Here is a 13,326-nt window from a genome sequence, read left to right as displayed (position 1 = left end):
CGGGATCCGAGCCCCACACTCAGGTCCCATAGCCTTTCCCTGCCGGCTCTGCTGTGCACTCCAGCCCTGCAGCTCTGAGGTCACTGGACGATCCACAAACACGGAAACGCGAAGGTGACGTCTCTGCAACACTGGTACTATGGCTCACCGTACAGCTGTGGGACTTGAGCCCTTGGCGCCACAGTGGCCCTGGACGACATTAGCACCGGCCAGGTGACCAACTGCTGGAGGTCCCTGGAGGGCGGCGGGGGTCAGGGCCACGGAGTCCTGCGCTTCCCTGGGTTGTCCTGTGTCGACGGCGCCACCTGGTGGCGGACGCGGGGACGCCTCCCCCGAGATTCCGCCGCGTGTCCCCGCCTCCCGCCCCAGGGGTCCCGCGCTGCCCGAGGCCACCAGCCTGCACTGTCAGCCCAGGCTCCGAGGGCCGCGGGATGAGCCGGCGGCGGGGCGGGGCCGGGGCAGGAGGGACCCGAGGCCACCCACGCGGCGGAGAGGGCTTTGCAGGGCGTGGCGCCCGCAGACTCCCGGTCCCAGTCGGCGCCGCCGGAGGGCGCTGTCCCCTCGTGCAGCGCTGCCACTGGGCAGACCGGGACCCCGGCAGGGCTCCCCAGGGCCGGTTCTGCAGATCTGGGAAACAGCCTCCTGGGGGCGACTGCTTGGTTTGTCGCCCTAGTTCTCTGGTTCCAGGCCGGAGCCTAGTCTCTGGGGGTGGGCATGGGGGTGGGATGGGGGCCATGCACAGCAGGGACCGCACCTCCACAGCGTGGGCCCCATGCAGCCCTCCCCTCCCCCCCTTCCTTTCCCTCCTCCCCGCCTCTGTCTTTCCTTCCCCTCCCCCTTGTACCCTCCCTTTCTCCCCCTTCCCCCTGTTCCCCTCCTGCATCGTGAGGAGGTCTCAGGCCTCCTGGGAAGAGGGGCCCAGAGCCACCCCTGCTGCGCCATTAGCATGGGGGAGGGTGCATCGCATCCTCATCAATAACATGGTGTGAAATCCCAGTTTATAAAGGTTTGGCCGAGAAGCAAGGTTTGGACCAGGCCAAAGGAAAAGTCCTTAGCAAGATTTGACAGAAAAAAAAGGTTCGCGGTCTGCCTTGATCTTTAGCCCCTGTCTTTTTTCTTTTTTCTGTGTAGAGACTGAACCGAGGGCCTTTTCACTGAGCTACGACGCCAGCCTCTTTTTAAAAGCATAAAAATAAATACATAAAAAGAAAAGCTTTTTAAAATTTTTTTGATGTTTTTGTTTTTTTGAAACAGGGACTGGCTATGCAGTCCAGGCTGGCCTTGAACTCCGTATGCGGCTGAAGATGGCTTCGAACTCAGGCCTCCGAGGGATTACAGGGGTGCACCACCACACTCAGCTGTAGACCTTGTCCCTGTGTAGATCCTTGGCGGGTAGTGTGGGGATCATGGAGAACAGTGCAGGTCTGGAAAGGGGGAGAGACTCAGCCACAGACCTGGAGAGAGGTGGCCTGGAAGGAGGGACTCTGGCTGTGACCGGTCTGGGAGGGGCAGGAGGACTTGGGGGATGGGGCAGGAACGGGGGAGTCTCTGGTCCCTGCCCCCACCTTCCCCGGGCAGCTGTTCTTGGGCAGCTGTTCTTAGAGCTGCCCTACTGGGGCTCCAGAGGGGGAGGCTGGGAGCAGCAGGGGGTTCTCTGGGGACCAAACCCCTCCTCCCTAGGGAGCCCCGCCCACCTCGGTCCTCTCCTGCTCCCCTTTCTTTCCCGGCTCCCCTCCCCCTACACCGTTGGTCTGGGGATGAACTGCCCCGCTGGGCTGAAGTGGGTGACCGTCAGTGGCCTTTGCTTCAGAGGCTGTGACGACTTGGGCTGACACCTGTCCCGCTGCAGGGACCCGGAAGGCCCCTTCAGTGATGCAGCATGAATTTAGGGTCCTCATTCATTCCCCTGACAGACTCTGGGTGCTGCTTCCTCCAGCCGGCCTGTCCTGGGTGGCCCTGCTGGCTTAGGTCCACAGCCCTGTGGGAACCCAGTGGAGGGCAGTCACAGGGGCTCCTTTGGGAGCTCTGGGAGGCGCCATCAGGGACTGAGGAGAGGCTGGAGGGCACCAGGGGAGCCGGGCTGGAAGGACCCCCTCTCTTTGAGGCTCACCAACCACCACACCAGCTCCCACTGCAGATCAATAAACTGCTGTTTCTGTTTAAAAATTACTGCCGCGACAAAAAAAAAAAAAAAAAAAAAAAAGCAGGGGCTGGGGATTTAGCTCAGCGGCATAAGCACCTGCCTTGCAAGCAGGCGGTCGTGAGTTCAATCCCCAGTACCGATAAAAAGGAAAAAGACAAAAAAAAATAAAATAAAATAAAATAAAATAATAAATAAAAATTACTGCCACAGCCCTGTAATCCCTGCACTTCGGGAGGCTGAGGCCGGAGGATTGCAAATTCAGGCCCACCTGAGGTAACTTAGCTCAACATAAAAAAATGCAAAAAAGGGCTAAGGACGAGCTCAGTGTGAAGACCCTGAGTTCAATCCCCAGTACTGAGAGACAGAGAGAGAGAGAGAAAGAGAGAGAGAGAGAGAGAGAGAGAGAGAGAGAGAGAGAGAGAGAGAGAAGGAAAGCAGGGAAGGAGGAGGGACCACTGGAGTTGGAGCCAGACTGGATTTCTGCTGCTCTTAAGTCACCCCAAAGCTGCGCTGGAGGCCAGCGGCTCTTATCTGTGACCCAGCCCCTGTGACATGGGGCGAGAAACCCCTGTGCTCTGGAGCCCCGCACCACTGAGGAGGTGACCTATCTTCCAGGACCAGCAGCCCGCCTTCCCAAAACCCCACCCCGGGCCCCATCACCACCACCACCAGTGAAGGGGAAGCTTCCGGGCTTTGGCTGCAGGGTTCACCTTGCCTGGCCATTGCCGGCCTCTGTTGCTGCCCCTCCCGCAGCGTCCCTGGCCTTCCTGGCCTTACTGTCCAGCCACTGGAAGTTGAGCTGCTCAGAACCTTGCCAGATGCAGCAGACCTCGGCGTGGGCAGCGCCCTTTGTTATTGAGGCCTGAGCCACCACTGCTGGGCCTGGCCACTGTCTAAGATAAGCGCAAGATGGGTTAGTGGTGGCACAGGGACAGCAAGGCCTTGGCCCATCCTCATGGCCACCTGTGACGCAGGTACCACTGTGTTCACACTGTGCACTGAGGCTCAGAGAAGCAAAGTCAGTTTCCTAAGGCCACACAGCAAGGGAAGGTGAGACTGGGATCGGAACCCAGTTCTAGGGTAGCTGGCTCAGAAGCCCGGGACAATCTCTGGGGTGTCTACTTTCCTTGGTCAGTGGGAGCTCCCTGTCACCCCGGTATTCAGGCCCCTCCTCAGCCCCTCTTCCCTGGGGACAGAGTCTCCAGCTGTGGAGGGTCAGGCCCAAGCACAAACATTCCTGGGTGGATAGATGGACAGACGGTCGGCTCCACGGGTAGATGAGTGAGACTGGCCATGCACAAGAAAGAGCTGCAGTGCAGTGACGGAGCTGTAGGGAAGGTGGCCTCAGATCCGCCCCCCCCCCCCCGGGTTCAAGCCCACTGGCGTTGCGGACACCCCGTGGCAGACCCCCAGGCTCGGCACTGCTGAGAACCCAGGATAAGGAGACCCACTTTTGACCCTTCTCATTCCTTCCCTTTGGGGTTTGGGCCTCCAGGGATGTGGGTCTGAGCCTGGGAGGGGAGAGGGCAGAGAAGGGGGCTCAGTCCTTCCGGACCCTCTGTTTCCTCCAAGCTTGGGGCTTGGGGCCCCAACAAGAGCCTTCTGTGCGCCCCTTCTCTGCTCCAGCTGGGGACCTGAGTGGCCTTCAATGGCAGCACATGGTGCTGGCCTGTGTGCGCTCCCCACTGGACACAGTGGCCCTTGGAGGCGGGGTTGCTGTGGAAGTCCTGCCCCTTCCCCCTGCCACCCTCAGGCCACCCCCCGGGTGACCAACTGGGCTGAGAGTGTCACCCTTGTTTGCACTTAGAGAAAGGCACCAAGGCTCTGCTCTTGGGGGGCACTCCCGTGATCCTAGAGAGGTGCTCAAAACCGCACTGTGGGGCGCACATCAGATCAAGATGGGCACAAGGGGCGAGGGGTGCATTGTGACAGGCTCAGAGGCTCCAAGGGCTTCACATGTAGAGCCCCCAGGGAGGGAAAGCCCCAGACCGAGAGAAGCAAGTCACCCAGGCTCCCAGAGCTAGGAGGTGGCAGAACCAGGATTTGGGTCCAGCTGGTGCAGGGTCCCAGTCCCGCTTCTCCATGCACAGCCTGATTCCAGTGCCAAGGAAGTAGTCAGCAGGACCCAGCTAAGTTTATGGGGTCTCAAGCTTCCAGGGTGTGTGTGTGTGTGTGTGTGTGTGTGTGTGTGTGTGTGAGAGAGAGAGAGAGAGAGAGAGAGAGAGAGAGGAGAGAGAGAGAGAGAGAGAGAGAGAAAGAAAGAAAGAAAGAAAGAAAGAAAGAAAGAAAGAAAGAAAGAGAGAGAGAGAGTGTGTTGCTAGGGATTGAACCCAGGGCCTTTGCATTGAGCTACATCCCCAGCATTTTTAATTTTTGCTTTTGAGTCACAATCTTGCTAACTGGCTGAGCTGCCCAGGCTGGGCTCAAACTTGGTGATCCTCTCACCTCAGCCTCGGAGCGTGCTGGGATTATAGGGGTGCGCCCCACACTCGGCTTCCTGCACAGTTTTGAGGAGCCCCTCATTAAAAACCAAAGCAAAACACAGTTGCAAAACCCAAACCAGGCTTGCAGCACTAACCCGACATTCTGTTCTACCCAGAATAGAAATCGCACACATTTTAAAAGACTCAGCCAGACTATAAACATCTATAAAGCAACCCAGAAAAGTAACAGGCTGTTTTGTATTAACTCTGGCCCACATTCCCTGTGTTTTCGCATGTGCCGCTCACCTTTTCAGACAGCAGGGTTTTCGTAACGCCATGCTCTGTGATGACAATGAAAAAGTTTACTTGTGCTCCCTGTGTCTTTTGGAGACGGGGTCTCTCTATGCAGTTCAGGCTGGCCTTGGGCTCACTTTGTAGCCCAAGCTGGTCTCAAACTCGCAGTGATCCTCCTGCCTCAGCCTCCCGAGTGCTGGGATTACAGGCCTGCGCCACCATCTTTGGCACAAACTTCCTTTGAACAGGGACGGTGAGAGGGCAGGGCACAGGCAAGGCAGGGTTTTCCCTGCATGCTAGCACGCATCTTAAAGCAGTGGTGGGGAACCTGTGGCACGCGTGCTGCAGAGGGTACACGCAGCCCAGACACCCCAGCAGCCGAGCCTTGAATTAGAGTTTTTTCCAAATGAAAACCTCAGTATTCAGGTTTCATTGTGCCATGTTGGCACTTTGTGACAGGTAAGTGGGTTTTAAGGCTGTGGGTTGGGCACTTGGTGTCTAAAAGGTTTGCCATCACCATCTTGAACGCTCCCACGTGGCAGATCTCTCCCACTTGCCATCGGGGTGCCTTGGTGTTGGTGACAGGAAGCTCATCTAGAGCATTGCTATCCTGGCAGTGGCAGCGGGTTGGTGGCCACACACTTTTCTGTGGTGTTCACTGGGTTTGTGCTATGTTCATGGACAGGAGCGTTCCGGGGAGCCCCTGGTTCCCTCAGCCAGTGGCTGTAACTTTGACCCCAGCAGCTCAGGCTGAATGGATTTACAAATCAGTTTCCCCCAAAATATGCATAGCTGGTACAGGACCAGCCCACTGGACAGGATGGGGGGGAAAAAGGAGGGGAAATCAGGTTAAAAAAAAAAAGACCTGACCAGCTGAGGTTGGAAAAAGAAATCTCACCTTTGCCAAATTAACAGAAACCCATGACTACATAGCAGGCACACACTACAGAAAAGGAAGCTTTTCGCCAAGTTTGGTGGTGCTACGCTTCTAGTCTCAGTCATTTGGGAGGCTGAGGCAGGCCGACTGTAAATTCAAGGTCAATCAGGACAACTTAGCCAGCCTTTGATACAAAAATAAAATGCTGCCAGGCCGGGGTGTCCCTCCACAGTGAGCAGTGAGCGGTCCCCTGGGCTGCTAAATTCCAGGATCTAATCACTGGCACTTGGGAGCTTAGGGAAGGGGAGGGAGGGGTGCAGGAGGGGCCGTGTAGGAGCTCCTTTAGCTGAGAGCCGCAGCCTTAGGACACATAGAGGCAGCTGGTGCTCATGGGCCCCTCTTGGCTTCTCCAGAGGGGTTGCAGCCACCTGATTCCTGCCAGTTTCCTGTCCCACCACGGTGGCCCCAGCCCAGCTGTCCTTCCTGAAAAGGGAGCTCTTGGGATCAAGCCTCTCCCTAACTGAGGGACCTCAGGCAGACACAGATGGCACAGGCCCTTTGACTGCCACCTTCCTCACCAGCACGGTGAGAATAGTTCAGGCTCCCCCACCACAAAGCTGCCTGGAGAGCCAGGCTGGTGGCCCATGCCGTGAGTTTGAGGCCAGCCTGGGCTACACAGCAAGACAAGAGGCCGTGGGGAGGTGATCCTGGCACTTAGGGATCTACTAGGATCACCGCAGCACTCTCCTGTGGCGTGGAGAGGGGTGATATTTCCTCTGAGTCTATTTGAAACCCAGCCGTGGTTTAGCAGCACACAGGGGCCAGGGCTCCCCATGGCCCAGGGTCCCCAGGTCCTGGGCCTTGCTGGCCACTGCAGCGCCACCCCCTGGGGCCTGGAGGAGGGGAGAGCTCGGTCCCTTTTACTGGCTCCTCCTCCTGCCTGGAGAACTCCAGCCCGCACTTTGGCTCCAACTCCCTCTGCTTCTTCATCCTGGCTTCAAAGTCTGCCTGACAATCAGCTTTTCATCCATTTTCTGAAGACAAGGAGGTGAGGGGCATGGGGTGCTGCACCCCAGCTCCTGTCCTTGTGTGGCTGAGCCCTGGCAATGGGTGGTACGCACTCCGTGCCAGCCCTAGCCTGCTCCCCCCCCCGGGGGGGTCTCCCCCCTGGCGCCCGGCGCATGCCCCTCCTCAGCCTTCCCCACAGGACACAGGACAGAGATGGATCGGCGCTCTGCAGGCATCTTGAGTAATAAGCTTTTTCATTCGGTGGCAAATCCCAGATTTAAAAAAGCAGTTTTGAAGAATTTTCCCCCCTGGGCCCTGGGGAGAGGACAGAGCTGGACTTGAGCAGCTGCCAGGTGACAACAGGGTCAGGGACAGGTCCTCTGGGATCTGCAGTGTCAGGGCTGCATGCTGGCAGTGAACACTGCCCCGGAGCTCAAGGTGAACGTGTAGAAACCCCCAGGGCGAGAGGCAGAAACCAGTGGGAGGGTGGCCAGAGAGAGCGTCCAAGCTGAGAAGTGCGGTGATCTATGAATTTGCACTCCAATCCCTCCCCAGGGAGACCCCGAGCCCTACAGGCTCCCCGTAACCTTCTGCATGTTGGACTCTGCTGGCAGAGAAAGCATAGGCTTCTGCCTGAGGAGCCTGAGTCCTACTGGGCTCCCTGGGCTTTGGGCTGCTGCCCAGGAGACCCCAGGACCTGGCCCTGGCTGATGACAGGCAGCCACGGCCCAAGCTAGCAGAGCCACCTAACACCATCCTGTAACCCACAGCCACCTTGCTTCCCCGGGGACACGGCTGAATGAAGGAAGGAGGCGAATGGCCACTGTGTGATGGTCCCTAGCTCACCTACCCCAGGCAGGGACAGAGGAGCCGGGGGACAGCAAGGGACAGTTCTGTGTGCAATAGTGCAGGACTGCACACCATCAGCTGGCCCTGGCCTCTCTGAGAGTCTTCCTGCAGGTCACTGATGAATTCTGTCCCCAAATGCGTGTTCAGGAACTAACGGCCCTCTGTTCTCTTTGGTAACAGCCTAGATGCCCATCAATAGATGACCAAAGAGAATGTGGTATGTATGTGTGATGGACTATTATATAGCCATAAAGAAAGAGACGTGACATCCGTAGGAAAGTGGTTGCAGAGTGAGGCCTGTAACCCAGCACTCGGGAGGCTGAGGCAGGAGGGTCACTGCAAGCCTGAGACCAGCCTGAGCTACACAGTGAGCTCAAGGCCAGGCTGGACTGCACAGCGAGACTCTGTCTCAAACAGACAGAAAAAAGGGGTGCTAAAAATCACTCTTCTTGGTGAGCACTTCTCTGGGTTTTGACGAACACGCAGTTCTGAAATCACAAGAAAATGCAGAGCATTCCATTGCCCTCAAACTCCTCTGCTGCTCCCAGCAACCAGCGTCCTGCCTTCACGCATCTTTCAGAGCCCAGGAAGTGCAGGGGCTGGGGCTGGGGACCCAGGAGAGACACGTGCTCAGGCCAAGTTCAAGCTCGAATTCAGGAGACCCAGCCCGGGCTACACTGTCATCTTCAGGGGATCCCACGGGGCCACCCGCATTGGGCAGGGCAGTCGGCTTCACTGAGTCAAACGCCATGCGTCGGAAGCAGTCACCGGGACACGCCCCAAGTACTGTGTAACCCCACATCTGGGCACGCCATGGCCCCATCAGGCTGGGTCACGAGTTGTGGCATAGGGAGGACACAGCAGTCACATCCCCTTCGGCCACCACATAGTCAACCACATGGTCAGCTCACTTGTCCAGCTGCCCTGCAGGTGGCACAGGAAGCCCTGCACTGGCCGGGAGGCCCTGGGTCTCTGCGTGTGCCCCAGGGTGGGTTGCCTATCCTGCCAGATCAGAAGATACAGTTTCCCGACATCAAGCCCAGGACCAGGCTGTACCCCCTGAGGCTCAGCAGGATACAGTGCCTAAAAGGTGCTTTGGACCCACAGCTGGAGATTTGATGCACACCTGTAATCCCAGAACTCTGGGAGGCTGAGGCAGGAGGATCGCAATTTCAAGCCCCACGTGGGTGATTTAGTGACTTAACAAGACACTGTCTCAAAATTTCCTGTAATCCCAGCACATAGGAAGCTGAGGCAGGAGGATCATTGCAAGTTTGAGACCAGTCTGGGCTACAAAGTGAGCTCAAGGCCAGCTCAAATTGCATAGTGAGACCATCTCAACAAGACCAAAAAAATCACCCCTCATTGACATGCTTTGAAATTTTGTTTTGGTTTTTCTTTGAAATAAAATGGATTTGAAAAAAAAAATCTTTTTAAATAAAAATGATCAGTGCTTTAGCTCAGTGGTCTGAGTGCCTGCCTGGCAAGCGTGAAGTCTTGAGTTCAATCCCCAGTAACAAAAAATAAAATAAAATAATAAAAATAAAGATAAAAAACCAGGGATGGTGGGTGCCTGTAGTGCCAAGTGAGCAAGCCAAGGAAAAAAGGCAAAGAAACTTTAAATTGCTTTTGTAATAATGTTGGTATGTTCTGAAATATATGATAAAAATTAAATTGACCACTGATTTTTTCAATTAAAATTAATATATTTACCTATAACTAAGAAATAAGGGAAGCAATAAATACAAAAATAAGTTTAAAAAACTTTTAAAGAGTGCTGGGCATGGTGGCACATTCCTGTAATCCCAGCACTCGGGAGGCTGAGGTGGGAGGATCATTGCGAGTTGGAGACCAGCCTGGGCTACACAGTGATCTCAAGGCCAGCCTGAACTGCATAGCAAGACTCTGTCTCAAAGACAAAAAAAGTGGGCCAGGGGTGTAGCTCAGCAGCACAGAGTCTGCCTGGCAAGTGTGAGTTTGTAATTCCTGGTACAAAAAAATAAAATGTGTAACAGCAAGGGAGGACAAGGGCAGATGGCGGGCAGGAGGTAGCCACAGGGCGGTCTGGGATGACACCTCAGGGCCCACCAGGAGCCCTGGCTCTGGAGCCGGAGGAGAAGGCTTACCTGGCGCTCAGTCTCACGCTGGTGCCTGTTATGGGTTAAACACTGGTGGTCAACACCAGCTGAATTAAATCAGCACGGAGCTGAGTGCGGATGGCCCACTGAGGACTGTTACCAGCCTAAAAAGAGCCGTGGAGAGGACGAGCAAGGCGCTGTGGGTTCTCCTGAGTGTGGTTGTTTGCCGCTGCTGGTTCTCCTGGAGGAGCTCCTCATGCTGGCTGCCCTGATATGAACTCTGCCATTATCACTGGAGGAGCAGAGACCTTGTCCTTGAGAGCGGCTGCAGTTCACTTTGGGGGAGCCCTGGTCCTCATGTTGAGCATCGCTCCTGGCTCCGGAGGGGAAGATGTGTGCTGTTCAGCCTCCAGGAGAAGCTGTCACACTGGCTTCCTGAAGTGTGCTCGACTGTTCTCATCACTGGAGGAGCTCGGGGCCTCTGTGTTGCTGAGGACGGCTGTGATGCCTTTCAGGACAGCCCTGGTCTTTGCTGTGAGTGTGACTTCTCGGCTCCAGTGTAGAACCCTCAACCTACCAGCACAGCTCCTTCACCCTGCTGGCACAGACTTTCTAGCTGCCACTGCTGACCTTTGGGCCTTCCCAGTGCAGATCCATAAAACAGACTGGCGTGAGCGATTGATGTAGGCTCTAGGCCTCCGGGGGAACTGGTGGGGGCACTGTTAAGGGCCCTAGCTCTTCAGCTGGACTCATGCAGGACACTGCTGTGGGATCCAGGCCCTCAGCTAGATTTTCTAGGTCTTTAGTGTTGTGGACAGATTTCCTGCACTTGCTTATATTTAACTCTGGGTGACCATCCTAAAATAATGTTATAAAGTCCATGTCCTGTGTGTAATTGTTCTCCTAGCAACCCCTGACGACAACAGTGTCATAGCTGGTGAAGGACTTGCAGGCTTCAGATGGAAGCATCTGCAGCTGGCCCTGTATCCTTGTTCTCTGCCTCAGTGGGCCTGGGGTGCTAGAGCCTGGCCAGAGACGGTGGCCTGAGGGGTCCACCTGGCTGTGCATCTCCAGCCAAGAGCCAGGGAGAAGGGACCCGACCCCGCCTGTCATCAGGGCCTGCCGGGCAGAGGCGAATACCCTGCAGGCACTGGGGATAGAGGGGCCATAGAAGGACGGCCAGCCAGGAAAGCCGGCACCAGAGGCCCATGAGGCAGTGCGGCCTGCCCAGACCACACTGGCCAGATGTCCAGTGGTCAGGTGCCTCGGCCAGGAGCCTCATGATTTTGTGATTTTCTATGGTGGTAGCTGGGACCGAGGGACTGGGCTGGGCTCTCTGGTGTCTCCAGGTCCCTGGAGGGTGGGCCTGGGATGACCTGCCCTGGACTCCTTGGTGACTCACAGACTCTGCTGCCTGAGCCCCTTAATGTCTTTGTGCCCTTGGTAGATGGGCCCAGGGAGACTCCCCATAGGTCCCTTGGTTGTCCTCGGCGACTGGTTGTTGGGCCAGTAGAGACCTGTCCTGGCTCTCCAGTGGCTCTGGGTCCCCCATAGCGGAACCTTTAGAGGCTTCCCCTGGGACCCTTAGGGTCTTCCTGCGTCTGCGGGCTGGGCCTGGGAGACCTGCTCCAGGCTCCCTGGTGGCTGTGGGTGCCGGGCCATCACACCTAGGGAGACCTGCCCTCAGTGGCTGTGGCAGCCGGGCAGCTCCTGTCATGCGGCCTGAGGTGGTGTCTCGGGGTCAGCCGTCTTCTTCGAGCCCAAAGACGTTTTCCCCGCCCAGGCTCCACAACAGTTCTGGACCTTCTGCGGCCATCCGCGCTCAGGAGGTGGCTGTCGCAAGGGTTCCATGTCCTCTGGTCCTGTTGCCAAGGAAGCAAGGCCATGTCTTGGTGTCCGAAACCCGAGGACCCCTCTGCCAAGGAGGCACCATGGCCCATCCTTGTCTTCGGAGTGAAATAAGCCTGCAGCTGGCTGGTGTTTGTGTCACCTTCATCTGCACACCTCTGCCCGTGCCTTTGTGTTACCAGCTGTTCACTGTTGCAGTACCGGGTCTTAAACCTCGTGGCGTCACACTGAGCTACTTTATTTTTCAAGTGTCACTAGGGGGGCAGGTTGGGCTCCATCTTGCTGCCTCCCTGCCTCAGCCGCCGGGATGCTGGGGTCACTGGTGGGCACCCCCACGCCTGAATCCCACGTGCTACTTAGAAACTGCAGAAGTGAACCATTTCTGAGACTCGGGCATGGGTCACATTCTCACCCTTACGGCCACGTATCTGCCCAGGCAGTCACGTGTGCTTATCAGTGCCGAGGGTCTTTTCCACCCAGCGGAGCCACTTTTCCTGAAGATCTAGTGCTTTTGGTTTTCACATAAAGCTGTGTTAGGATGATCTTCTTTCCTGGCTTGATGGTGTCCTGCTTTCATTTATGCAGGGAGTACTGAGACATTCCAGAAATTTCCAACAGAATTTTCCTTTAGGGTTAGAAACAGTGTCAGATGGGAACCTCCGGAGGGGGGTCCACAGCAGGTTGTAGCTTTGAGACGAGACCGGCAGATGGGCACCATGTGTGGGCTGTTGGGGGGACAGCCAGGTCCAGCCTGTTCCTGTAAGTTAGCGCCGTTCTCAGGCTGCAGGGAAGAGAACAAGAAGTCACCAAGAAATGAGCTCCCCTGCGAATCACAGGCCCCTGGGGGACAGCCAGATGCCAGCCCCTCCTGGGCATGCCCTGGGAAACAGGAAGAGCCACTCGCCCCCACCCTGCCTAATGGACAGCTGATCCAGAGAAACGCAGGCTGCTGAGGTTAAACACAACTTAATGCTTGTAGTGTTTGGTGTTTCACTGACTCTGCAGGTCTAATGCTAGTAGTCTGATCATCTATTCAGAGGATAGCAATACGCAGTGTAGCATCTATGGGGATCTCACTCTGAAGGCGGTGGCCATTGTTAATTCCCTGTTATCTTGTTTTGAAGTCCTGTGTCATACTCATTGCTTTGTTGGGTTGGGTTTTATTCTATTTTGTTGTTTGATTTTATTGTGGTTTTTTTTTTTTTTTTTGGTCTTTTTCATTTTTATCGGTGCCGGGGATCGAACTCACGACTGCCTGCTTGCAAGGCAGGTGCTTATGCCGCTGAGCTAAACCTCCAGCCCCTGATTTTATTGTATTTGATAGCATGAGCAGCTATGTCATAGCAAGATATATTACGGTGGCCATTTTGCATTTGCTATTATCTTGCTTTGAAGTCCTTTATTGCATTCATTGTTTTGTTTTTACTGGGTCTATTCCGTTCTGTTCTGTTTGATCTTACCATGTCTAAAGGAATGAGAGCTATTTTGAAGACACCAGGAGGCATTATAGTAACCATTATTGAATTCCTATTGTTTTGAAGCCCTGTATCACTTACACTGTTTTGTTTTGATTGGATTTATTCTGTTTTATTTTGCTTGGCTTTATTTTTTTTTAAATAACAATTTAAAAAATGCTGTGAGATGAGTACTATTAAACTTAGTATTTCAAAACTTCCTGTGGCCCCTCCTGTCACCTCCTGTCTGTGCTCCCAAAGCCGGGTGCTCCGGGTCCGGTGGGAGGTTTGCTTTCTCTACATGCTAGGAAGCAGAAACCGCTGGGCTTGTGCAGCTGTATTGCTTCTGAAG

The 13,326-nt window shown here is 55.4% G+C and overlaps 1 long non-coding RNA gene across 1 annotated transcript; it reads left to right on the top strand.

Moving 5' to 3' along the window:
• Window positions 1–70: 70 nt before the first annotated feature.
• LOC134474885 (uncharacterized) lies at window positions 71–2,169 on the top strand. Its single transcript, XR_010045798.1, has 2 exons — window positions 71–213; window positions 1,255–2,169. It is a non-coding gene; the product is annotated as an uncharacterized LOC134474885 (long non-coding RNA).
• Window positions 2,170–13,326: the final 11,157 nt, after the last annotated feature.

Source organism: Cavia porcellus, unplaced genomic scaffold (assembly GCF_034190915.1).
Source record: "Cavia porcellus strain 051 isolate PalLab524CR breed Dunkin Hartley unplaced genomic scaffold, mCavPor4.1 scaffold_40, whole genome shotgun sequence".
Taxonomy (NCBI): domain Eukaryota; kingdom Metazoa; phylum Chordata; class Mammalia; order Rodentia; family Caviidae; genus Cavia; species Cavia porcellus.
This window is presented reverse-complemented; position numbering and strand designations above follow the sequence as displayed.